This window comes from Sturnira hondurensis, unplaced genomic scaffold (assembly GCF_014824575.4).
Source record: "Sturnira hondurensis isolate 20B ecotype Veracruz unplaced genomic scaffold, ASM1482457v3 Scaffold0008948, whole genome shotgun sequence".
In the NCBI taxonomy this organism is placed as follows: Eukaryota; Metazoa; Chordata; class Mammalia; order Chiroptera; family Phyllostomidae; genus Sturnira; species Sturnira hondurensis.
In genome coordinates this window covers 1,564,896-1,592,820 of record NW_028081579.1, presented here as the reverse complement: position 1 = coordinate 1,592,820, position 27,925 = coordinate 1,564,896, and positions in this window count along the sequence as shown.

Here is a 27,925-nt window from a genome sequence, read left to right as displayed (position 1 = left end):
ATGACAAAGTTATTCCAGATCCTTCAGCAACGGTTCCACCAAATCTTAATACAAAGCACATTTCTATGTGTGAACAATTCTAAGAGAAAATCCACCTAAAAATTTCTACTGTCCCATAAACTAGGAAGAAATTTATAGCCTTTTCACACATGAGGCTGACTTCCTAACATTCAGGAAAAGAAACTAAGGTACTTTATTCAGAAAATTTCTTTTTAAAATATGATTGCTATATTTTATTGATGTAAGAATCATCCATACCTCTGGAAAATTTCCATAAGAGATTATTTGAACCAAATTGACAACAGATACTGGGGAGCAAAATAACAAAAGCTCCAGAAAAATAACAGTTTTGCAGTCTTCTTTTACGTATTTGAAATTAAGAAAGATTACATGGAAGTGGTAAAAGGGCAAAGATTAGATTACAGGATAATTAGCAAAAGTATGTGTTCTCTTGAGGGTTAATATCCTCTCTTAGAAGTATTACGTCCAATATTTCAAGTCTGTTAACTTAGATTGTAAGAACAATGGACAGGGCTGGCTTTATAGCTTTTACTAAAGAATTTACATGTTTGGGGCATGACGACTCACCATGACCTGCCCCATTATGAATTTATCATCAGATCACCCTTCTTTTATCCACAATTTGAAAGAAAAAGAAAAGGATTTGTAGGTCTGGATATTCCAAGTACAGTTTTTGTGAACAAATTATTTTTCAGTTTGTGAATTAAACAGCATGGTTTTTAAATTCACTGATCATAAGTGATCAGTGAGGACCTCTGTCTGCATGTAGTATGCCACTAAGAAGAAATCAGTCTTCATGAATATTCATTGAACACCACAGAATCCTGCTCCACACTGAGACCAGGCAAGCAAAAGACAAATCATCCATCAAATAAAAAGAACAGCCCTCAGGTGATTTGAAAAGAAGAAAAAAAGAATTGTTGAATCTAATAATCTATAGAGTTTGTCTCTATGTCTACTCATGGATAACTTTTTTCCTCTGGAATATTCAGATTTGACTTTTCCGTTATTAATGCAGCTTTTCAGTACTATCAATCCATATGGATGCCTGACTTATAGGAAGTATGGAAAACATTCAGATATTTTTTAAAATATTGTATTCATTTATTTTCAGAGAGAAGGGAAGGGAGAGAGAAAGAGGGAGAGTGAAACACCAATGTGTGGTTGCCCCTCACACACCCCCTACTGGGGGGACATGGCCTGCAACCCAGGCATGTGCCCTGACTGGGAATCGACCCAGTGATGCTTTCGTTCAGAGGCCTGTGCTCAATCCACTAAGCTACACCAGTCAGGGCCATAGTTGAACATTCATATATTTAAGTTGGTAAATCCAGCATAGACTATAAGAAAGAGTTGCTACCCAACTACTTGTACAATACTGGCCTGCCCACTACTTCCCTACTTCTCTATCTTTCTTCTGACTAAGCTGTACTGGCCAATCTGCCTTGAACCCCACTTCAAGAAATTAGCCAACATCCTTGAAGTGTTTTCATCATTAGCAAGTAAAAGTGTGGAAACTAGAAACTACAGGACAGGATCTATCTCTATTTTTGTCTTTATACTTATAGAGCACTTACATTGTGCCATTCTACATATGTAATTGTCCTCTATTCTCATTTAAAGAATAAAGTGTCATCATAGAGCAGATACATTATGGTCTCTATTTTATGGGTGAAGAAATTGAGTATTGAGTTTCAGAGAGGATTTGCTCAAGGTCATACAACTGGTGAATGGCAGACATCAAATGTGAACCAAGTTGGACCCCAAATCTGGAACTTGAAAAGTACATGCCCCTCTGATATCCAGAGGGCACCCATTAGCTTGAGCCTTCCTCCACGCTCAGTCAAATTTAATTCCCTTGTTGATGTTCTGAACAAAGTGGAGTTTTGCACCAAGTATTCAGGCTAGCTGTGTGGACACTCTCCAGTTGACCAAGTTATAACTGACCTTGCTGAGTTACACATGTGATTCAATAGTAATTCCTTTTATTGTATGAGCCACTGGTAAGTGGTTAAAAATAGTATAGGATAAAGAAAACATGGCTAAATGAACACAAACTACATCCCTTATAATCATATAAAAACATAAACTAGAGAACCAACCAGCATCATTATTGTGAAGAATTCTTTAACATCATTTGTAAGCACAGTTAGAAAAACTGCCACAACTCAAGTCCTTAGGATGAGATGGCATGGTAAACATCTATTTCAGAAATGTTTCCTTATAAAAATCTTAAGACAGGAAATGAATTTTAGAAAAAGACTTAAAAATGAAAACAATCTATTTGCATAAGATGAACATAATGGTGAATACAGTCCTTATCCAAACTAGTCTTTTATTTATAGAACTTACACATCACAGTCAAAGTATAATGAAAGTTCAGCCATAAAATCAACTTAGAAAGGAGAATTACCTGGCCTAACTGCACTGACTTAATTGCAGGGCACTTTCATATACAGACATTTGTACATTATCTGGAAGGACTTCAAGATCTTCTTTTATATTTTACTAAGAGATAGATTTATTATAGGGAAAAGATTCAGTCTTTCCTCTTATTCTCAGCATGAAGTGTCAGCAACATCATTTTTTAAAAAGAAAAGAGCCCTTATTTGGCAAGATCAAACAGGAAATCCACATCTGTGGTTTTAGTTGGATCTCCCAGGTCACAGTATTCATAATCGTCTTCTATAGTCATGTTCTTGTATTCTTCTTCTTTTGAACTGTTTTACTGCTCTGCTAAAGTCTCTGGCCCACAATCCTGTTCTGAGAACTACCATACTCAGAACCTAATTCTACTGCTCACACACACACGTGTGTGTGTGTATATATGTATACATATATATATACACACATATACACACATATATATGTATACACACACACACATATATATGTTTTCCTGCTTTACTGAGAGGCAGTTGACATAAAACATTGTGTGAGTTTAAGTCATACAATGTGATAATTTGATATACTTATATGTATAGTGAAAAATGACAAATTAAAAATCTTCTTATATCCTTTTTTTGTTTGGGTGTTTATTGTCTAAGTCTCAAACTAGGCCACCAGTTCTTGGCAGGAGAGACTTTTTCTTTTTAATTTTATCAAGATGTCTTTTTTTACTATTTATTGGCAAAGATGCTTTGTATGAGTGCTTTATTAGGATTCTTGCAACAAATTTAATCACCACCAAATAGGTCCACATATACAATGAGGAATTATCAATAGTTGTTGCTCTTTTTAAAGATGGTCTGAATGATAGCCACTAAACTTCTCCATTGTTTGAGAGTGATATAGGAGTCTTCATCTTAATTTGTTTTTGAAAAGAAGATACTCAGGATATTGCCATTTTTTTATTGCTGTTCAAGTACAGTTGTCTCCATTTCCCCCCTCGAACCTCCTCCACCCCATTCATCCCTACCTCCCACCCTCGATTTTACCCCCCTTTTTCTTTGTCCATGGGTCCTTTATACATGTTCCGTGATGACTCTTTCCCTGTTTTTCCCCATTATTCCTCTCACCCCTCCCCTCTGATTACTGTCAGTTGGTTCTCTATTTCAATGTCTCTGATTGTATTTCACTTCCTTGTTTGTTTTGTTGATTGGGTTCTGCTTATAGGTGAGATCACATGGTATTTCTCTCTCACTGCTTGGCTTATTTTACTTAACATAATGCTCTCCAGTTCCATCCATGCTGTCTCGAAAGGTAGGAGCTCCTTCTTTCTTTTTACTGCATAGTATTCCATTATGTAAATGTACCATAGTTTTTTCATCCATTCATTTACTGATGGGCACTTAGGTTGTTTCCAACACTTGGCTATTTAGTGTACATAGACAACCCTATAGACTCCACCAAAAAACTACTCAACCAAATAAGTGAATTTGGCAAAACAAAGGAATGGATACAAAGTTAATATTCAGAAATCAAAGGCATTTTTGTATATCAACAATGAAATATCAGAAATAGAAATCAGGAAAAAAATTCCATTTACTATAGCAACAAGAAAAATAAAAAGCCTCAGAATAAGCCTAACTATGGAAGTAAAAGAACTTTACTCAGAAAACTATAAACACTGAAGAAAGAAATAAAGGAAGACACAAATAAATGGAAGCATATACCATGTTCATGGATTGGAAGAATTAACATCATCAAAATGTCCATACTATCTAAAGCAATTTATAGATTCAATGCAAACCCTATTAAAATACCAATGACATATTTCACAGATTTAGGACAAATATTTTAAAAATTTATATGGAACCAAAAATGACCCCAAATAGCCTCAGCAATCTTGAGAAAGAAGAACAAAGTAGGAGGGATCATAGTACCTAATATCAAACTGTATTACCAGACCATTGTTCAAAACAGCCTGGTACTGGCATAAGAACAGACACATAGATCAGTGGAACAGAATAGAGAACCCAGAAATAAATCTGAGTCCCAATGGCCAATTAATATTTAACAAAAGGGACGTTTTCTTTCCTGTTCACTTCTGTATTTTTCATAGCCTAGCACAACATTAGCACTTAAAATTTTTTTTGACTGGCTGACTAAATATTGCAAGAGCTCCAAAAGACTTGGATGGAGAATACAATTTCAAGTTATCAAAGGTCCATGACAACATGTAAACATTCAGTCTTTCAAGAAGGAAGCTTAACTAATGGTTTTTCTTTCTTGTCTTCAGTGCAATAGAATGTCTATATTTCCTGTCATTTCTAGAAGAATTTATAATTAGGATAATTACCTAAAAGAAAAAGTGCTTGTTTTGAGGTAGCTAATAATTTGGGCCCAGGGTTTAATTGGCTAATAGTTCGAAAACTAAAGAACCCGAGGGAATTTGACGTGACAGTAGAAATAAGGAAACACCTCTTGGAAAAACAAGGAGTACCCCTAGAGAAAAAGAAAGAAATTGGGAGAAATGGGCAACAGAAAGGGCAACAGAAAGGAAAGGATGGGTAAAAGGGCGCATCAAAAGTCAGGAACAGTCCCAGGGATAAAGAGCCACAGTCCCATAGGAGTTTAGTGGATGAACTGGCAAAGGACCATTAAGCCCAGAAGCTGAGTTGGTGAGGAGGTGATTTTCTTGACGGCTCAGCCCTTACTCAGAAAGGATGTCCTATTGCCTGTGCCCACTATGACACTAATAGTTCTTACCGACCTCTGGTCCAAACTTTGTTATCATCCAGAACCTCAACCATCTGTATCAGTCGCCCTGTGTATACAGTTTCCCCAAACCCCATCCACATAAGGGCCTCCAAGAAAAAGAAGAGAGATGGGATCCTGGACATCTTGTGGGTGGGTGAAGTATCAGCTCATCTGTACTTAGGGGAGGAGGAAATGAGCAATAATATTCATACTGCACAGTCATTAGAAACCATTGACCTATCTATTCTCAACTGGTAGGTCCTTGGGGTTTTTTAATTTTTCTGTAACTTATTAGTGAGGCTACTAAGAAGTCCATCAAAAGCAGGGGTTTAAATGCACACATTTACCCTTATTTCCTCCTAAAATATCACCAAAAGAGCAAAATAACAAAAAGAATAAAAGATAACAGCAAGTAAAGAGACATAATTTTGGGAGATAGGATTAGATGGACCAGTGATAACTGACTTAGCAAAGCAGAGAAAATGAAACCTAAGTACACAAAGTTGGGAAGCCAATCAGTTAAATGAATCATTCCCATCTCCCTGTCGACTTCTAGAATACTGGGAGTCATATACCATATGATCTCAGTTATATGTGGGATCTTACTAACAAAATAAACTGAAGAACAAAATGAAATCAAAGGCATGGATATATACGGAACAGACTGGTAGCTGTCAGAGAGGTGGGGGGAGGGAACAATGAATGAAAGAAAGGGAAGGGATTAGACAAAGAACATGTGTGCATAACTCATAGACACAGACAACAGTGTGCGGATGGTCAGAAGGAAGGGGGGTGCTGGATGGAGGTGGGCAAAGGAGGGGAAAATGGGGACATCTGTAATAATGTGAATAATAAAAATAAGAGTGGGGGAGAAACTGAAGAATCCCTTTCTGAAGAGCTTAATCAGCTAAAGAAAAAAGTCCTAATATCATGAGATCTTGGTAACTTCTCCAACAAAACCTGAAGCAGATTCCTGCCCAGTGAACAGGCCCAGCCAGCTTTTTGGTGACTCCATCAGCTTCTGTATTTAAGAGTGCCTCACTTCTTTAACATATTTAAGAGTGCCTCACTCTTAAATACCAACAGTAAGCCAAGTGTCACTAGCCATTTCAGGAAAACCTCTACATCAAAGACAAAGACCGAAAAACAAGGTTTAAAGAAAAACTAACTCAGCAAAGAGAAATAATACAAAGAGTGAAAAACAATTGTAATTAATAACTTCAGAGGAATAAAGGAGAGCAATGTAATAATGTAAGATCAGGATGCTATATTTGAAAGAGAAAAATTCAGAGAATAATAAAGCATATTTAAAGTTTTAAAAAAATTCTAAATTTTGTTCAAAAAGGCCTTAAAGATAAAATTTTTTGTTTGTCTCTTTCTTCCAGAAAGTTTGAAAAAAAAAGACATGAACAATAAGAATTATGAGGATAACAGGAAAAAGATAACCTCCCAGAACTCAAAAATATGGGGTTTCAAACTGAAAGGTTAAACTGGAGCCAATGAGCATTATTTTCTAATTTTAGTTCTCAGATAATTTTCAGATCCTGAAAGCTTCCAGATTAAAAGAAATCATATGCAAAAATTCAGGATCAGAATGGCACCAGACTTTGCAATAGCAGTACTAGAAACTAGAAGACAATGAAGCAATATTTGGTTTACAGTTATGCTCAATTTAGAATTTTATACTCAGCCAGAATATCAAGGATGACCATTAATAAGGCATTTTCAAATATGTAAGTTTTCAAAAAATAAATTACCTTCTATGCATCAGTCTCAGAAACCTACAGGAGATTGTACACCACTAAGACAAATTGTTTTTTACACGCTCTTAGTATTTTTTATGCATAAAATATCTCCAGTCAAATCCTCTTCTTCCATTTCTGATACTAAGTTCTGTGTTTTCCTTTTTTTTCTCTCTCTTGATGGTTTTTACTAGAAGTTTATCTGCCCGGTTAAATTTTTAGAAGAACCAGCTTTTGATTTCATTACTTTATTTTAGCTTTATCTTTTTTCTTTCCACTTACTTTGGGATTCACTTTCTCTTCTTTTTTCTAACTTCATAAAGTAGAAACTTGTTTTTTTTTCTTTTAAACATATGCATTTAAAGCTATAAATTTTTCTCTAGGCCTTATTTATTTTAAATATTTTCTCCCTGTGGTTTCTTCTTTGACCCATGGGTTACTTGGAAGAGTGTTCTTTAATTTCCAAATAATGGGAGATTTCTCTGATATCTTACTGTTATTATTTCTAATTTAATCCATTATGGCAGAGAACATACCCTGTAAATTTTCACTCTTTTGAAACTTATTGGGATTTGTTTTACAGTCCAGCACATGGTTTACCTTGGTGACTGTTCCATGTACATTTGAAAAGAATGTATATTCTGCCTTTGTTGGGTTTGGTATGTCAATTAGATCATGTTAGTTCATAATGTTTTTCAGATCTTCTCAGATCTTCTCCATTTTTACTCATTTTTCTGGTCTAGTTGACCTCTCAGTTACCAAGAGCGTCATTGAAAATCTCCAACTATGATTTTTGTCTGTGTTCCTGCCTGTGTTTAGTTGCCCCCTCAAACTCTCAATGACTTGAGAGTTTATCATTGTTTATCTAAATGATTTGTTCAGAGTTTATCATTGTTAACTGCAAGAGAATTAGTCTGATAGAAGCTGCACCATCATTTCCAGATGCAGTAACCTAAGAATCTTAGATAATTTTGAGAAAAATATTTATAGGTTAAAATTTTACTCAAATTTCCAGCTCTTGTGTATTGTTCTCCTTACCTGTCCCCACTACCAATAACATCACAAAAGGAACTGATAACAAGATACATCATTTCCATTAATGGACTTCAAAAACAGTTTCCTTTACATTTTATCTCTGTAAACAAGTACTATAGTCCCCTTTATTCAACATACCTTAAAAGCTCTTCTGAAAAAATAGTTGAATATAAAACTAGAGGAAATTGTCTTTATTCCACTCCACTGTCCAATTTTCCATTTATGGGAAATATTTTCCAGACATCCTGAAAAAAAAAACCCATAAACATGAGAGGTACTGGTGATGATCAAACTAAAAGGCGGCAGAAAAAAACGATGGTTGGTAACCAGAATGAAAGGCAATGGCGAGATTTAAAGGGAGTGGTCTGGAGAGAAATGAGAACCCCCTTACATTTGGACCTACACGCTTATGCTGCACAACAAAATTCAAAACACGCGTCTCAAAAATGCCATATCATAAGTTACAGCACCGTTATAAGATGCAATTTTGTAAAAGACATCTATTTTATATGACGGTATTCTAAAAGCTCATACAACATTTGACTTGCAGGCAGTCATTCCTTTGAAAATGGAAACTAACTTCATAACTCGGATCTACCTTTCAGTAGAAGTGGAAGTAAAACATCTTCCAACTTTAGGAGAAACATACGTGCCCCATCCTTATCCCCATGAAAAGCTTTCTTTTTAGCCAAACACTTCTCAGGGGAGCGTTTAGGAAGGTGTGAGCGCTGATGGTCCAGCACATTTCATGGTGCCACATCCACTCACTGATGGTCCAGGGAAAAGATGGAAAAAGATACGAAAGGAAAGAATGTAACCTAAAAGAAGAAAACACACGAATTTAATAGTCTAAATGAAGAAGAGAAGAAGAGAAAGGACAAACAAGGCATGGTTCCGTAGAGGCGCAGGTGATACAGAATCCCTGAGTTCCAACACTAACTCTGCAACTATCACAGCATGCAGTGGAGTCATCATCAGTGTTTGTATTTTTCATTCATCGACTAAGGACACACACACAGAAGGCATGCAACATAGGTCATGAAAATGAGTGCAGGTGTTACCCATCTTAAATGTCTAACAGGTCCTGATACAACCCCTCTGCTCTTTCTCTTTTTGTTTGTCTTTTGTTTTGAGATGTCATTGGCTTTTTTGGGGGGGGGGTATTTATTTAGTTTTATAATATATTTTATTGATTATGCCATTACAATTGTCCCATTTTGCCCCCTTCACTCCCCTCCACCCTGGACACCCCCTCCCACCCACATTCCCTCCTTTAGTTCACATCCATGTGTCATAAGTTCTTTGTCTTCTACATTTCTCACACTACTCTTGCCCTCCCCCTGTCTATTTTCTCCCCACTGTCTATGCTACTTATTCTCTGTGCCTTCTCCCCCCTTCTCCTCCTCCCACCCCCCTGTTTCTAACCCTCCATGTGATCTCCATTTCTATGGTTCCGCTCCCGATCTAGCTGTCCTCTTAGTTTGCTTTTGTTTTAGGTGTGGTTGTTAATAACCGTGAGTTTACTGTCCTTTCACTGTTCATATTTTTCTTTTTTCTTAGATAAGTCCCTTTAATATTTCATATAATAAGGGTTTGGTGATAATGAACTCCTTGTGCTTGACCTTATCTGTTCTTTCTTATATGACTACTGAAAACCTTGGGAAAAAGCTGACCTTTTACATTTTTTTCCAGGAACTAAAACTGGCAGACAATTTCCTCAAGAAGGACTCCCTTAACCACAGCCACCACACTGCTCTGTCATTCTCTATCTCTCGTTCTGCATTATTATTTTCTCCACTAATCATTGTCCGAATTTATGTTATACATTTTTCTCCTGGTTTATTCATAGACTCTAAGCTCCATCTTCTGAAACTGTTATCTAGGAAGAGCGCTTTGTTTTGTTCCCTAATCTATCCCCAACATTTAGAAACTATACCTAGACTAGCCATAATAGGGGCTAAATTAACATTGGCTGAAGAATGAATAAATCTAATGCTGGAATTTAGAAGGAATTTGTACTGAAGCAGATTGAAACAGTTCCAGTGTTTCTCAGACCAGAATCTTGAACTATCTGGAAGTCACCTAGAAGTTCAAGGACACTGACAAGAAGGGTCCTAAAGAGAGGTCCTCGTACTTCTGTCCTAGACTGTGACAATTCTGCAACAGTCCACGAGCCCACTCTGGGTGTCATATGCTGCTGAGTGACTTCCATGAGCTAAATTCAGTATTTTTGCAACTATTTTTGTTCTTTATAGCCTACTCACATAGTTGACCTTAATTATGGATTCTCTCACTGAATATTTAAAATAAAATTGGGGTGGGAGTCCATATATTGAGTATGTGGACAAAAGGAGGAAATAGATATATTGCCAATTGATGTATTCTACAAATTTCATTCTGGGTCTCAGACTAGGAGATTGTTATCACTCCAGATACATTCCCCCTCCTGGATAATGGCTCGGCTGCTTGGGTTTCCATGTGCTCCAGTACTGGTGGAGACAACTGACGTCATCCTAGTGAATGGATAGAATGCCACAGCAACAGTCCTGAGTGTGAACAGGACACAGACACACACAGAAAGACACACACACACCATCTGAGCCATCAAAACAAAACTGGCTTCTCACTGACCTTCCACTTCAGGTGTTATTTCCTCTTTTTTTTTTTTCAATTTCCTTTATTCACTTTATTTGTCACACATAAAATATTTTTTGAGTCTTAAAAGTCAAACTTATATTAAAATACGAGTATCCGCATTCTAATCCGCATTCTCAAACATTTTCATTCCTTCATTGTTACTTTTTATATCACTTTTAGATTCATTTCTTAGAACAAAGAAGATGCTACATTTACTCTTAAGACCCAGAGACATGGTAGAATATTTGCTACCTTCCAGTGGCTCAACTATTTTATCTAGCTGAAGAAAATAAGTTCAATAAGTCAGGTTATTTATGTACACTGGTCCTGCTAAATTTTGATTCATTACTTAAAACCAAAGTACATTTACTATCTAAATTCTGAATATTATTGACTTATTTTTATTTTACTTTTTTCTTAAACAAAGGGGGTAAGATAAAACCTAACACCCAAGAATATATCACCATAATAAAATTTTATTTAAATGCTGTCTATTGTCATCATAGAACAGACAGTACAGATGTATTGACATCAACAGAATCGGTATCTAAGAAGTCAGTGCTATTAGTTTTGTGAGTTACAGTTTAGTTTCAGCAAAAAATCATGTCACGTTAATTTTAACTTGCGTTTTTCTTCTGGGGAGGGTTATGTATATAAAATTTGCTAATCAGTTTTGGGTTTATATTGGTGTAAAAGTTACAAATGTATCCTGAGTTTTAGGTTTATGCGTTTGAGAAACATTATCATAAAGGCCCTTCAGGTCAATGCTGGGGACCAATGAGAAATCAGTCTTTTAGAAATGCAAATCAAAATCACAATATACCACTTTGCACCTACTGAACTGGCTATTAACAATAAGAAAGGATATCCTGGCTGGTGTAGCTCAGCGGATTGAGCACAGACCTGCAAACCACATGATCGCAGTTCGATTCCCAGTCAGGGCACATGCCTGGGTTGCAGGCCAGTTCTCAGCAGGGGACTCATGAAAGGCAACCATACATTGATATTTCTCTCCTTCCCTCCCCCTCTAAAGATAAATACATAAGATATTTTAAAAAAAGAAAATATTTCTAAAAAAAAGAAAGGATATGGAGCAAAGGGAACCCTCATATGTAAACATCATAATATAAGATGTTTGGAATATGTGAAGAATTAATAAAAAATAATTTCTCAACATAATAATATCTACCCAAAGCAAAAGTCAATATCATGCTTAATGGTGAAACATTGGAAGGGTTCCCATTAAAATCATGAAAAAAAATAAGAAACTGTGCTTTTCTCTTACTATTTAACAATGTTCTAAAAATACTGGCCAATAGAATGATACATGAAATAAAAGTTATTAAAAAGAAAATAACCAAATTATCATTATTTGTAAGTGACATTATTATATAGCTGGGGAAAACAAGAGTATCGACTGTAAATTTCAGAAATTAATGGGATAATTCAATAAATGGCCAAATAAAAATGCATGTACAAGTATTAATAACATCCCTATATACCAGAGATAAAGAGCCACAATTGAGAATAAGAAAAAAGTTTCCTCTCATGAGAGCAACAAATACATTTCTAACTACCTAGGAATAACAATAATAATCACAACCACCACATATAACATTTACTGAACTTCAACAGAGAAGGAATGGTCAGGGAAACAGGAATTGGGGAGGTTTGTTTGAAGGATGTTTTTTCTTCCAAAATACAAGAGCTATGGGTAAGTGTGTATGTCGATGGGAAGAATCCTCTTGAAAATTAAATGTTAAGTATACTTAGGAAAAAAAGCTGAGTTGCTGAATTCATCTAATTAAACAAGTTGAACTTATAAACGCACTCCCCCAGCCCCTGTCCACTTTGGACATTTTACTAACAGTTATTCCTTTTCCTCCCTGACCTGATCTTATGCTGTGATGACTTATAGTCACAAAATTACCATTTCCCTGTTTGTGGAAAAATCAGAATATAAGAAATTCTTTTGACCTAATCTCCTTCAATAGAGCCAACAGTATAGTTGAAATAAGTATGCTGATAATCAAGATAAAAGGACTTCATTGCTCTGATCATGCAGGTGATTTCTTCAATTCTTCATTACATACTGCTAGTGTGGAGTTGGTCAAAATAGAATATATAGTCCATAGTTATAATTTTATTTGCATAATTTTGCAGGGAAGACATGGGTGAGAATTCTGTTTTGAAACTGCCCTCTTTTCCACTTTTCTAGCATTGTTTCCACATAACGTTTTTCTTGAATATCACAAATTACCATAGTAAATCATGATATATCAAGTCAGCCCCACCAGGCAATGTTGGCCATGCAGGTGTGAGTCTGGATCACATCGAACCACTTCTGTCTTAGCCCCGTAAATATGGGCAGAATAAAGATGCCGGGAGGCTTCGGGGACCTGCAGAGAGCCTCTTGCCAACAACTAATAAAAAGCTAGGCCTCTTAGTCATATAGCTACAAGGAATGAAGTCTGCCAACTACCTAAATAATCTTAAAATAGGATCCTTCCAGCTGCTAGGTGAAAATGCAGTCCAGCTGATGTCAACAGAGAAACCAGTTCTGGATTGTCGTGGCTAAACTCTTCACTGCTCTAGGTTGGGTGACTGCTTACTGTCAATAGCTGATGAAACCCTCCCAGAGTTTGTAAGAGTCTGAATGAAAGGAGCCAGCTGCAAGCCAGATGTCAAGCGAAACAAAAGCAAAGGTAAACAAATGGATCCAAATCAAACTAAAAACTGCTGCACAGTGAAGAAAGCCATCAACAAAGCAAAAAGGCAATCTACTGAATAGGAGATACTTGCAAATCATACATTGGATAATGGGTTAGTATCTAAAGTATATGAAGAACTCAAAATACTTAACAACATAAAAATAACCCAATTAAAAAATAGGCAAAGGATCTGACTAGACATTTCCCAGAGAAAAATATATGGATTCTTATGTAGTATTTGGAAGTTCACTTGGCTTACTTATATTTAAACATGAATGATTTTTTTCCTTTAAAAGTAAATGCATGAAGTTTTACTAAATATTTCTTTAATGTTAAATAAATTAGCTATTAAAATAAAAACAAAAATGTTGTGGAGATAGAATGTCGACTGTAGTTAAAAATAATTTTAAAGATTTTTGTGGGGAAAAATAATTATCAGAATAATTATCAAAATAACTATAAACACTTAATTACATTAAGCATTTAGGTTCCCAGCCACAAAGCTATTAGTGGTACAATTTGTACAGATATAAGGCAATAGGAAGCAGAATATTTCTTTTTATTTTTAGTGAAAAAAATGAACTCTTGTGGTTAAGACAAGCTGTCAAGCTCTTTTTCTGACCTTTGCTCTTCTGTTTATTCTACTAATTAGTGGCCTTTTACAATTTCTCTCCTTTCAGCATTAAGTTATGAAAGCAATAAGGGGTCACACTTGAAGGCAAAGAGCTACATAAAATAATCTCCAAAGGCGGTATATTTCTGTAACATATTAAATTTACAAATAGGAACTTCACACTATTTTACACGAGCATGCTAATTTAGGCTCAACCCAAGACCCATTTGTAAAAAGTATGCATCAATTCTTTCCATATGTGTTACAGAGCTATTCAATAGAAGATACCACAGGCCGGATCCCCAGGGGGGAAAAAAACACTTAGAGGTGAAGATATGTAGGAGGGGAGGTTTACTAAGGCTTGCTGTGAGGATCAATACTTGTAGTGAAGAAAACAGGATGGGGAAGAGAAAGATAAACTTTGTAACAATTTCAACAAAGGCTTTAGCTAATCCCATGAGAAGCCTTGGAGCTAGAAGGGCACTTTGGGGTTATCCTGAGCTGGGGGGAAACAGCCTTATACTCCCACTTAGACCCACCTTCAGATGTGAGTTACTTTCCCTGCCAGGCCACAGCAGCTGTCCTCAGCCAAGGGCAAGTCCCAGAGACTCAGCTGAGTGCTATGGGCTGCCAACTGTCCCAGCAATGGCAGGTGTGAGTGCTTTAGTCTGGCAGAGAGAGGATTTGAGCAGCATACTACAGCATCTAATACACAGCTGCAATATGAAGCAACAGTTTTTAAAAAGTCCAAAATTTCTATCCAAGAAACATGTCGCAGAGCTTATTGGGCTGAGTCTCAAAGGAACTATATGCTGTCTCTTCTATTGTACTTAAAACAATGTGGCCTTTGGAAAGCCATTTTTCTCCCTGTCTTCAGCTATAAAATCAGTTTCAACAAGAAAATCACTTACGGTCTCTTCTACTTGGACAAGCCTTAACTCTGGTGCCTTAATTTTCAGGGAAATCAAGAGGAAAAAATTTCAAGTGTAGTTATGCCTCATAAAAAGTCCAATTCATTTAGATCTTAAAGGCTTGGATCCTATTATTCCCCAGTTCAATAAAAATCTCAAAACTCCGAAGCCATTTTCCAGTCCCTCTGATAACGTCAATACTGGTACCTTTTAACTAAATCTAAGAGTGCAATCTAAGTCCCAGAAGAGGAAGAATGAAGATGACTGATCACAGAATTCGAGTGCGGAGACTAGAATCCCGGGCTGCTGAATTCAAGCTAAAAATTCAAAAGAGCTCCTTTAATCCTAACTCTGTCATTATCTACATTTCTGAAGGAACAAGATCACTAGTGAGCCCATAATAAATTTGATTATCCTTGTAAAGCCTAGTTGTCCTGTTTCTTCTACGGAGAAGAAGGGGAATAGCCACCCTGCCTTCTTTATCATCTTCTATCCTTCTTTGTAAAGGTCATTGGTTACATCTGGGGTCTCCATCACTCAGAATAGCCAACTGATAGATATGAAAGGTCATCTGCCCTTCCAAACATATGAAAGTCAGCCAACTTTACTTGGGGTGCTTTAATATAATTGCCTGGGAGAGGTGCAGAGAAAACCAAAATGACTACATTAGATTTACTGTCTCACTCTATTAGGACTTGTGTAGCGTCTTTGTCCCTTAGAAGAACAAAGTGGAGAAGCCTAAAAATAGAGGACGCTGGTCTTTTCCTGGCACTAAGCTTCCTGAAGAACAGCTTCTTGCAAAAGAACGGCTTTATTTCAGCTGTTTAAGTATTCCATGTCATGTGTGCAACGTGAGATTTTTAAATGTATCTGATTCATAGTTCTGCCTTGATTTTGTCCACAGCAACTTTAATATTAATGATTCATGTCAAAAAGAGGAGTCCGAAAATACATAGTCTGGAATAAAATAACTCTTCTTTTTCTCACAGGCAGGAAGCCAACTTAAAACTGGTGTTGAACAGCCAGTGAATATGAAGAGAAAATGCAAGCAATTGATTTTAACAGAACTTGTACACTGCTGACACTTGTGAAGGCTCCTTTTCAGTGATTTAAAATAGTTTTCTGCCCTGGCTGGTGTAGCTCAGTAGATTGAGCATAGGCCTGCGAACCACACAGTGTTTGCAGTTCGATTCCCAGTCAGGGCACATGCCTGGGTTGCAGGCCAGTTCCCAGCAGGGGACTCACAAGAGGCAACCATACATTGATATTTATCTCGTTCTCTCCTTCCCTTCCTCTCTAAAGATAAATAAATAGGACTTCCGCCAAGATGGAGGCATAGGTGGAAACACTGTGCCTTCTCCCACAATCAAGTTTGAATACAACAAAGGTTTGGAGAACAAAGACACAGCCAAAGAACGGAAATTGAATTATACGGAAGTCTGACAACAACGAACTGTTCAACTGGGATGGTAAGAGGGGCGGAGCCAGCAGTGGAACAGGGTCGGGCAGGAAAGATCCCCCCACCTAGGCCCGCAGGCAGCCCGGACACAGTCAGGGTGTGGGGCAGACTGACCACGGTCGCATACAGCCCAAAAGATGGCGCAAGAAGAACTCAAAGTCCCAGAGCCAATAACTCTCAGCGACCAAGAAATAGCCAACCTGTCAGATGCACAATTCAAAATACTGGTGATCAGGATGCTCACAGAATTGGTCGATTTTAGTCACAAATTAGAGGAACAAATGAAGGCTAAACTGATTGAAATGAAGGGAGATGCACAGGAAACCAATAGTGATGGAAAGGAAACTGGGACTCAAATCAATGGAATGGACCAGAAGGAAGAAAGAAACAACCAAACAGAAAAGAAGGAAGAAACAAGAATTCAAAAAAAATGAGGAGAGGCTTAGAAATCTCCAGGACATCTTTAAACGTTCCAACATCCAGATTATAGGGGTACCAGAAGGGGGAAAGAAACAGCCACGAATGGAAAACGTATTTGAACAAATAATAAAGGAGAACTTCCCCAATCTGGCAAAGGAAATAGACTTCCAGGAAATCCAGGAAGCTCAAAGAGTCCCAAAGAATCTGGACCCAAGAAGGAACACACCATGGCACATCATAATTACATTGGCCAAGATTAAAATGAAGGAGAGAATCCTAGAAGCAGCAAGAGATAAGGGGACAGTCAGCTACAAAGGAGTACCCATCAGACCGTCAGCGGATTTCTCAAAAGAGACATTACAGGTAAGAAGGGGCTGGAAAGAAGTATTCCAAGTCATGAAATCCAAAAACCTACAGCCAAGATTGCTTTATCCAGCAAAGCTTTCATTTAGAATGGAAGGACAGATAAAGTGCTTCTCAGATAAGGTCAAGTTCAAGGAGTTCATCATCACCAAGCCCTTATTATATGAAATGCTAAAGGGACTTATCTAAGAAAAAGAAGATGAAAAATATGAACAGTGAAAGGACAGCAAACTCACAGTTATTAACAACCACACCTAAAACAAAAGCAAACCAAGAGGACAGCTAGATCAGGAGTAGAACCATAGAAATGAAGAACATATGGAGGGTTAGCAACAGGGGAGTGGGGGGAGAAGAAGGGGGGCGAAGGTACAGAAAATAGCATAGACAGTAGGTAGAAAATAGATAGGGAGGAGGGCAAGAATAGCGGGGGAAATAAAGAATCTAAAGAACTTGAGACACGTGGTTATAAAGTAAGGGGGGGAGAATGGTGGGGGAGGGAGTGTGTGGGTGGAGGGGAATGAAGGGGGGGAATAGAACAACTGTAATGGTATAATCAATAAAATACATATTAAAAAATAAATAAAGAGCCCTGGCTGGTGTAGCTCCGTGGATTGAGCACAGGCCTGTGCAGCACACAACTGTGGTTCTATTCCCAGTCAGGGCACATGCCTGGGTTGCAGGCTCGTTCCCTGCAGGCCAACTCCCAGCAGGGGATGCAGGAAAGGCAACCATACATTGATGTTTCTCACCCTCTCTCCTTCCCCTCTAAAGATAAATAAATAAAATTTTTAAAAAATAATAAATAAATAAATAAATAAATAAAGATGAAACAACATGAAAAAAAGATAAATAAAATCTTATAAATAAATAAATAAATAAATAAATAAATAAAAATAGTTTTCTGTTACAAAGCAGTGACACGTTCCCCACATTGGGCGTGTTTTTATATTCTACTGGAATGTTTCCATGGACTTGCCTATGACCATACCCCAATTTCTGTGTAATACTTTTAGACTATGTAATGATAAGAGTGTGCATTTTTATAGTAAGAAAAGAATTCTATGTCTTACTCAACAATAAACATACTACTCAGTGTACCCTATCAAGTTTTCAAAACAAAGAAAGAATGCGCAAATTATTCTTGAAGATTGGCAACTAACAAAGAATACCAAGCAAATTATTTCTGATATCTAAGTCCCACCTAACTGTATATGTAGTTATTTTTCTTTCAAGACACTACCCCGAGTCATTCCAGAAGCCAAGATCGTGAAGGAGCCGGTTTCCTGGCCTGCAGGTGCAAAGAGTACAACTGTGAGGTGCCACACCCCTGCCTGGGTCCCCTGCTCCAAATGTCCTCAAGTGCTGCCTTGAGGTCTGCATACTTTCCTCACAGTCAGAGACACATTTGTGGAACAATGTGTGGAATATAGAACACAGAAATACAGCATTTTGGTGTAAAAATACAAGGTGGGGCAAAAGTAGGTTTACACTTATAAATAAAGGAAACAGTTTATTCTTGTATTGTTATTTATTAATTATTATATTTTTTCTCACACAAACAACTGTAAACCTACTATTTAAAAAGATTTTACTTATTTATTTTTAAAGAAAGGTGAAGGGAAAGAGAAAGCGGGAGAGGAACATCAGTGTGTGGTTGCCTCTCAAGCATCCCCTACTGGGGACCTGGCCCACAACCCAGGCATGTGCCCTGACTGGGAATCGAACCCGTAACCCTTTGTTTTGAAGGCTCCCGCTCAATCCACTGAGCTCACCAGCCAGGGCTGTAAACCTACTTTTGCCCCACCCTGTATGGGGGAAAAATTAGTTGCTAAGACAAAAAGGAGGTTAATTGGTTGACAAGCAGAAATTAGGTTTTGGAATACAGCCTTGAGAGAGAGAAGTAAAATTCTACTAAAATATCCACAAAACCGGAGGCTCCTTGGTGAGGAAGGTGGGTGAAGGTAGACAGGATGCCAGATTGTTCTGCTGTGCAGCAACTTAAAGTGGGTCAAACTTTGCAACTGTGTGCATCGGAGAAGGGTTAGAAAACACTCGGACCTTAAGGAGTGTGCACTTTGAGCTACACAGTGCTTACTCTGGTTCCCAGACAAAAGCATGCAGCTGCACAGCATCTCCGAAGTCAAGACTAAACCAGGACTGAGAATCAACATAACCCTACTGTTGTGGTTTGCACTGTCGCCCACAGGGAAAGCTATGTGTAAGTCCCCTGTTACCTGTGAACATGACTTTCTTCGAATATAGGGTCTTTGCAAATGTTACCGAGTTAAGGTTAGGTTATATGGGGTTGAGATGGACCCTAATCTAATCTGACTGGTTTCCTTATAAGAAAAGGAGAGACACACACATCACAGAGGGAAGACATCATGAAGACACAGACAAATGACATGTGATTGGAGTGATGGAATTCCAAGCCAAAGAATTCCAAAATTGCCAGCAACCCCCAGAGGCTAGAAAGAAGCGAGGAAGGATCCTCTCTTAGAACCTTCAAAAGAGAACATGGTCCTGCCAATACTTTGATTTCAGACTTATACAGCCTTCGAAACTGTGAGATAACAACTTTTTGTTGTTTTAAGCCACCAAGTATGTGGTACTTTTTTACGGCAGCGTCAGGAAACTAAAAGACCAGCCTTGAGAATGGGAACAAAGGAAGAGGCGGCTCTGCATTGAAGGAATTGGAAAGATCCATACCTTAACAGCATTCCAATAAATTAAAATGATAGAAGAGTGGAGGAACAACCCAGTAGAAACACCGCACAAGTAAGGGGAAGCTGAGAGGAAAGGCGGTTGTGTTGGCGAATCACCAGGAAGTCCCATTTCAGCATGGCATCCATGTGTGTGGGTCTGAAGGCAGGAACACTACAGTGTGAGGTAGGGCCTACTGAGCAGAGCAGCCTGAAGAGTTCAGACTTAACTCATAACTAATGAAGAGCGACTGAACGCTTTTTGGCAACAAGTGATTTGATCAGAGCCGTGTGAGGAAGACTGATCTGACAGTGAAGGTAGGGTGGGTTAGGGGAAAGAGAGAACCTGAAAAAAAAGTGAATCCCAGGTAGGAAATTACTGCTGTAGTCAAAGAAAATATACTAATAAAATATAACATTGGAAAGAGGACACAGGAACAGAAAAAGGAAACAGGAGTCAAGTTTGGTGGAGATAGAACTGACAGTTCCAGATAGTTGATTTCACACAAGGATGAAAAGAATAAATGAAAAATAACTGAGCCTGGGTGAGTAAATGACAGAGGCATTATTAATACATGAGTTAAGTCAAAAGAGAGATGGACTTAGGAAAAATGTGAGTTTGAGATTCTGGTTCATGCCAGGTTAAACTGAATTATTTCCTACTACACAAAGATGCTTCATTCGTGCTTGAAGTCTCAAAGCCAGTTCATGTTTTAGCCTGAACTGAATAGTACTGAGCTGGGCACTGGGGGAAGCAAAAAGAAAAATAGACTCAAAACACGTTTGATAGCACATCAATAGGGCACATGTAGGGATCCCCTGAGATAATCAGAAAGCAGCTATGATAGGAGGTTGAATGAGCCACAAGCTACAGTCTCAACTGTGACACAGGCCAACCCTTTTCAGAAGCACTGAGCACAGCACGTCTGTCCAGGGGAATCCTGGACACAGGTGGACATGCCTACAGCAGAAAATACTCGTAGACCAAGGACCAACTGGGGGCCCCCAGGCTAGTGCTCCTTCTGGTTCAAAAGGGAAAATGAAGTTTGCACGAATCCCAAGTGCACATATTTTATTAAGCCAGCACATATAACAAGAAACACTGTAAATACAATGACTGAAAAAGCTTCAAATTTCCAAGTCAAAGATAATTAATATGTTTTCAAGGCACTAAAGGATGCAGCTATACTTGTTAAATTATGCACTCTGAAAAATGATATTAACCCCATTTGAAAACTTTTTTCTGAACAAAAAAAGGAGTTCTCATTTATTACAGTCATGTAGACACAGAAATTTCTAACCAGCAGAAGAATGTGTTACAGATTCTGCTAAAGGAAAAGTGTGGCCTCCTTCATTCAACAGCATCTATTTTAGACCAGACACTGTTTGGCACTGGAGTGAGCCCAGAAAAATGCATAACCCCACGCACACAGGATTATGCATCACAAAAAACTAACTTACTTATACATACTTAAAAACTAACAAATAAGAAGACAGAAAAAAGATGCTGTGAGAGGAGATAATGGATGGACATGGAAGTCCTCCCTGAGGAGATGACATTTAAGCTGAAATCTTAAGAAACCCACTTTTAGAAGACCTGGGAGAGAGACTGTTTCTGCCAAAATGAATCGTGAGAAAGACTCAAAGATGAGAAACCCCTCAACATGTTCTAGGAACTGAAGGAAAAGACCTCTGCAGGGGTCACAAAGTGAGGGAGGAAGAGAAAGGCACAAGATGAAGCTGCAAAGAACAGCAGGAGCAAGACCGAGGGCGCGTCACAGGACATTGTAGTGGGGGAACTATCTCTGAGCACACAGGGAAACCGAAGAATTTTTAACTGAGAAACGAGACCCAATTTGCTTGCTTAAAAAATTATCTTTTTCCTGTATAAAGAATAAACATCACAGAGCTTAGCAAATTCTAAGGGTGAACATCTAAGATATTCAGTAAAAGCCCGAAAAGGGAAGTAGGAGACCTAGTAGGAGGCTTTGTAAATAATCCAGGTGAGAATGAGAGGCTGGGAAGAAATGGACATATCCAAAAGATGTTTGATATAAAACTGACAGGAATGAAGGGCAAACTAAAATGTGAGGGTGATAACGAGGGGAGAACTAAGAATGACTTGGCTCAATGGCGGTGCCCTTAACTAAGATGGAGAAGAGGAAGCAGATTTGGGAGAGGGAATCAGTTTTGACACTGTTATCAAGGGGCTCACCTCTGTAAGTCTAGAGGTCAGAGAAGAGATTTGGGCACACGGCGCGTGCATTTAGGACTAGAGGAGACCACTGAGAGAATGTGTAGACAAACTCCCATACCTAGAAGTGAGGTGAAGGAAGAGAAACCTGCCAAAAGTCACTATCTTTGTCGACACACATGCCACAACATGCCCTTCCTGATCAGAGTTCATCCCCACTCCCCTGGAGTTGAGCATTACCCTGACTGATGACAATCACTTCCTTACATTTTGGTTTTACTGCACATGTCACCAAATGTGCAGACTTGACATGTCTAGTCTGCCTGTTTCTGGCATCAAGGTTAGGCCCCCTGTACAAAATGAGTAAAGAACAAATGCTCTTTGTCTGTTCTCTGGAATAGTTGGTGTAAGATCAAAATTACTTTCTCCTTAAAATGTCTTATAGAAAACAGTATGGAGTTTCCTCAGAAAACTAAAAATAGATCTGCCTCTTCACCCGGCAATTCCACTGCTGGGATTATACACTAAGAACCTTGAAAATCCAATTCCAAAGAACCTATGCATCCCAATATTCATAGCAGCACAATTTACAGTAGCCAACAGCTGGAAGCAACCTAGGTGCCTATCAGTAAAGAGTGAATCAAAAAATTATGGTACATTTACACAATGGAATACTACGCAGCAGAAAGAAAGAAGGAGCTCCTACCCTTTGCAACAGTGTGAATGGAATTGGAGAGCATTATGTTAAGTGAAATAAGCCAGGTGGTGAAAGACAAATACCGTATGATCTCACTTGCAAGTGGAACCTAATCAACAAAACAAACACGCAAGCAAAATATAATCAGAGGCATTGAAATTAAAAACAATCTGACAGTAACCAGAGCGGAGGTGGGAGGGATAACGGGGGGGAAAAGGGGAAAGGTTTGCAGGAACATCTATAAATGACACACATGGACAAAACCAAAGGCAGGTAGGATCAAGGGTGGGAAGTGGGGATGGCTGGGGTGGGGGTTAGTGGGGAGTGTAAACTGGAGACAAATGCACTTGAACAACAATTAAGTTTAAAAAATTAAAAATTAGCCCTGGCTGGTATAGCTCAGTGGATTGAGCACAGGCCTGTGAACCAAAGGATCGCGGTTCGATTCCCAGTCAGGGCACAGGCCTGGGTTGCAAGCCAGTTCCCAGCAGGGGACACACGAGAAGCAACCATACATTGATATTTCTGTCCCTCTCTCTCTTCCCTTCTAAAGATAAATAAAATCTAAAAAATAAATAAATAAAATTATTTTAAAAAATAAAATAATTAAAACAAATTGAAAATTAAAAATTAAATGTTTGATAGAAATCATGGGTAAAGTTTTGTGGGACTGGACTTTTATCATTCTAAAAATTATTCTTACCAGCTTTATACATATCATGAATATGTTTACTTCAGATCAGTAAACTTAGGACAGATTCTTTCTTATTAATGTGTCATATTATGAATTTAATACAATTCAACCACTTCCCTATTGAAGTCCATTTCAGGTTACTTTCAGACTTTTACTTCTACTAATAATACATCAATAAACTCCTTATGTCCTGAAGTTTTGATTTCAGTGGGGTAGATTTGCAAAACTGGGGCTCCTGTGTAAAAAAAGTACTTGTATTATTTATTTTTAATATATACCTATTTTCCTTAAAGTTATGGAAATTTATAATCCTACTAAGAAGACATGAGTGCATATTCTCTGATTGGCTATTGTTACTCTTTCATTTTTACCAATCTAATAGATGAAAGATAGTCCCTCGTGGTTGCTTCAGTTTGCACTTCCCTAACTACTCCTCAAGTTAACTGTCTCCTCTGTGGTGTTTATTCTCTAATTTTATTGGTTTGTTTAGTGTTTTAAGTTTCTTGAGTTTTGCTTTTGGTATAAATTTGTGGGAGATCCTTGCAGGGTACTAACCCTTTGCCTGGAATATGGTTAATGTTTCTCAAAACTTTCCCACAAATCTCCATATTGGATCTAAATTTTTTTTCTGTCTATGGTTCTCTTTAACTTTCAGTTATGATGTTTTGTGCCATGTATCTTTTAAAAATTTTTATATAATTGTGGTGGAGACGACCAATTGCCCACATAAATTCATTCTGCTTTCCTCTTTGACACCTGGCTGGATTGCATGCCCCCCTCCTTTTCAACCTGGCCTGCGACTAACCCTCACCAGTGTAACATCAGCAGGAGCAGTGTACACCTTTCCCCAGGGTATACACAGGGTATAACATGGCCTTAAAAAATAGCCGTGTTACCTCCATGCTCTCCTTCTCCTTCCACCACCTGGAACCTGGACATGACAGCCCAGTTTTGACCATGGAAAGGACAATACCCTAAGAGATGACAAAGCCACATGTATCTGTCAGGGTCCAATCAGGAGACAAAAACCGGGGATGGCGGAAGGGGGGAGAGATTCAGTACAAAGAATTTGTAACTCTGATAAACAAATGACTATAAAATATAAGGAAACACTACATGTGACCCTAGAGTTAACAGACAGCGTCCAAAGAAGATCAGCTTAGCCAGGCCCACCCCTCTAAAGCTGGGGAACAGCTCAATAGGTAGCAGAGATTTCTGCTTGTTTTCCCACACCAGAGCTGGCTGGTAGTCACTAGACAAGCAGGAAACAATCTTCCAGCGTGAAGGTGAGTACGGGCCATCAGCAGCTGGTGGTGTGGTGGCACAGGCATGCAGACAGGGTGGGCCCTGGAGCACAGGTCCGCAAAGAGAACCGTGGCGCCAAGCAGGCAGCACAGGTTCTTTGGAGGCCAGGTTCTTTGTGATGCAGGCCTCAGGAAAGTCATCTCCAGGCCAGGCTGAAGCTCAGAAGTCACCAAGGGAGCTCTGGTTAGGGCTGCACATTGGGGCAGAATTCTACTGAACGTCCTCCCTGCACACTACTGATGCACCATGCAGCGATCAGAAACGGCAGGAGAAGCCCCATCCTCCACCAATGTGCCTCCAAGCACCCTCTGCTGTGGAAGCTTAATATCTCGTCACTATACAAGAGACAGGCTCCAAGGAATTCAGTTCCCTGTCCCAGGGGACACTTTGAAAATGTGTGTTTCAGGTGAGATTTAAAGGCAATAAACTGACAACTGGCACACTGCAACTTGTCAGTGTGGAAGGAGCCTGAGTTCCCGTATGACCGCATGGTCTTGGAAGGCTTGCCTCAGAACTAGTACATAAGAGAGAAATAAACTGTGTGCTTTGAGCCACTTTCAGGAGGAGGCCTTTGCAGTAGCATCTTGGCTTTTCTTGTTCACTCAGTAGTCAAACATGTCACCTTTTCCATTTACGGCTTCTGAGTTTCCTGCCTTACTGGGAAGACCCTCAAACACTGATTTTAAAATGTATAGCAGGTGATTACCCAGTTAGGGAAAAACTATTCAGAAGAGAACAAATACTGCCTCCTTGGCTGTGGCTTGTCGCCAGCTATTTCCTGGCACAGATGAGCAATAAAGGAGAAGACAGACAAAAGAATCATGTTAGTGAGGAGCCATGCACACAGACCCCTCTAGCTCCTCTGAGTGGTTTCTGGGAATTCTTTCTGGAATACAGACCTAAAGCAGCTACAGAAAGAGAGAGACAGTAAAAAATAATCAAAGTAATTAGTTTTTCTAGCAGATAAATCACAACTCTATACAAACATGTGTCAATCAAGCAAGAGGCCTGAGCAGCTGAAAACAGGGAAGGTGTACTTCAGTGGAAAGTTCTACACTGCCTTAGTCCACAAATTACTCCTCTGGGCTAACATCAGGATTGTCCTGTGTGTGGACAAAGCTGCTTCCATTTTAAAACTCCCCACCCCCGACTCGCCCACCACCTTTTATTCCACACTCTGGAATGTGCAGAGGCTTTGGGTTCATCACAAACTAACATTAATCCTTTCTCTACTAAAGAGTCCTTCTTCCCCTGCAAGGCATCCTCTGCATTATTGTCTAACCCACCACAGTGCCAGGGCCTGCTGGTCTCTGGAGCCTTTGCTCTACTCCATCATCTTGCATTCTTTTGGGGGCAGTCGGTCTGTCTCCTAGCGGGAAATACAAAAGGTGATCTGGAGGGTGGAAGGCACACGGATCCATTTTCTGTCCTGCTGCCCAGGACTCTGTAAGTAAGTTCCCTATTGCAACTCTTTAAACCAACAAGCAGGACTTGTGTGCGTCCTTCTTTGGCTCTTGGCTCCAGCATCTGGGGGCCGCTTTGCACACACAGCCTTTTCATACAACATCCTGTCATGTGAAAAGCTATTCATACCCTCTCTGGGTATTATACATCATTCCCCTTTCCTCTACATCACTTGCCCTTTTGTGAGAAGGGATTATAAGGATTATAGCCTTATAAATAAAGTCAGTCAGCAATCATGGGCAAACAGGGAGGCTGCTAAAACAAGGAGACGAAGAAACATGGCCCAAATAAAAGAACAGGTCAACACTCCAGAAAAAGAGATAAAATGGAGGTAAGCAATCTACCAGAGGCAGAGTTCAAAACGCTGGTTATGGGGATGCTCAAGAACTTAGTGAAGACCTCGGCAGCATAAAAAAGACCCAGTCAGAAACGAAGGATAGACTAATTGAAATAAAGAACAATTTACAGGGAAACAACAATAGAGCGGATGAAGCCAAGAATCGAATTAGTGATTTGGAACACAAAGAACCAAGAAACAACCATGCAGAAAAAGAAGAAAAAAGAATTCATAAAATGAAGATAATATAAATAGCCTCTGAGACAACTTTAAGAGGTCCAACATTGACCACATAGGGGTGCCAGAAGAAAAAGAATAAGAGCAAAAAATTGGAAATCTACGTGAAAAAAATAATTAAAGAAAACTTCCCTAATTTGGTGAAGGAAATAGACATGCGAGCCCAGGAAGTTTAGAGAGTCCCAAACAAGACAGATGCAAAGATGCCCACTCCAAGACACATCATTATTAAAAGTCCAAAGGTTAAAGATAAAGAAAGACTCTTGAAAGCAGGAGAAAAGAAGTTAGTTACCAGAAAGTTGGCAGATGGGAGTGGGGAGGAGGAGAATGGGTGAAGATTTAAGGGGATTGAGAAGTACATGTGGGTAGTTGCAGAGTAGCCATGGGGATGTAAATTACAGTATGGGAGACAGAGTCGCCAAAGATTATACATATGACCCAAATACATGAACAATAGTGGAGGAATTGCCTGAGGGAACAGTGGGCACTGGGTGGAGGTGGGCAAAGGGGGAAAAATCAGGACAACTGTAATAGTATAATCAATAAAACTTTTTCAAAAATATTACTGATTAAAGTACCTGTTGTAATAGGTCCCCACCAGCTAAAAGAACAATTAAGAGATACAGGACAACGATGCTTTGGTCTGGCTAGTGTGGCTTAATGGATTGAATGCCCATCTGCAAACCAAAGGGTCACCAATTTAATTCCCAGTCAGGACACATGCCTGGGTTACGGGCCAGGTCCCCAGTATGGGGTGCACGAGAGGCAACAACACATTGATATTTCTCTCCCTCTTTTTCTCCCTCCCTTCCCCTCTCTCTAACAATGAATAAATAAAATATATTTTTAAAAGATGTTCTTACCTTCCCTATCCTGCACATGGTAGAAGAAATCATAGTTCACGTATGTGGAAATACTAGCTGACTAACTGAGGCCACCTGAAGACACGGCAATACTCCAAATTTGGTGATGACCTGAAGGTGAGCAGTGACGAATGTCATTGTTGATTCTAGTACTTTACAAATTTCATAAATGTATTACATTTCAGCCACTTGTTCTAAACAATAGTGTAAAATCCACTAGTAAATAGCATCTTTCTCACTTTTGTTTTGTTGCATTGTAGAACCCTCTTCTTGAAATTCAGGCTTAAATTTGAGGGTAATAGAAAACAAAATCATCTAACATTGCCCCATTTCATTTTTACTTTATTTTTTGTTTCATTTTTTAAATTTTTTTGCCCC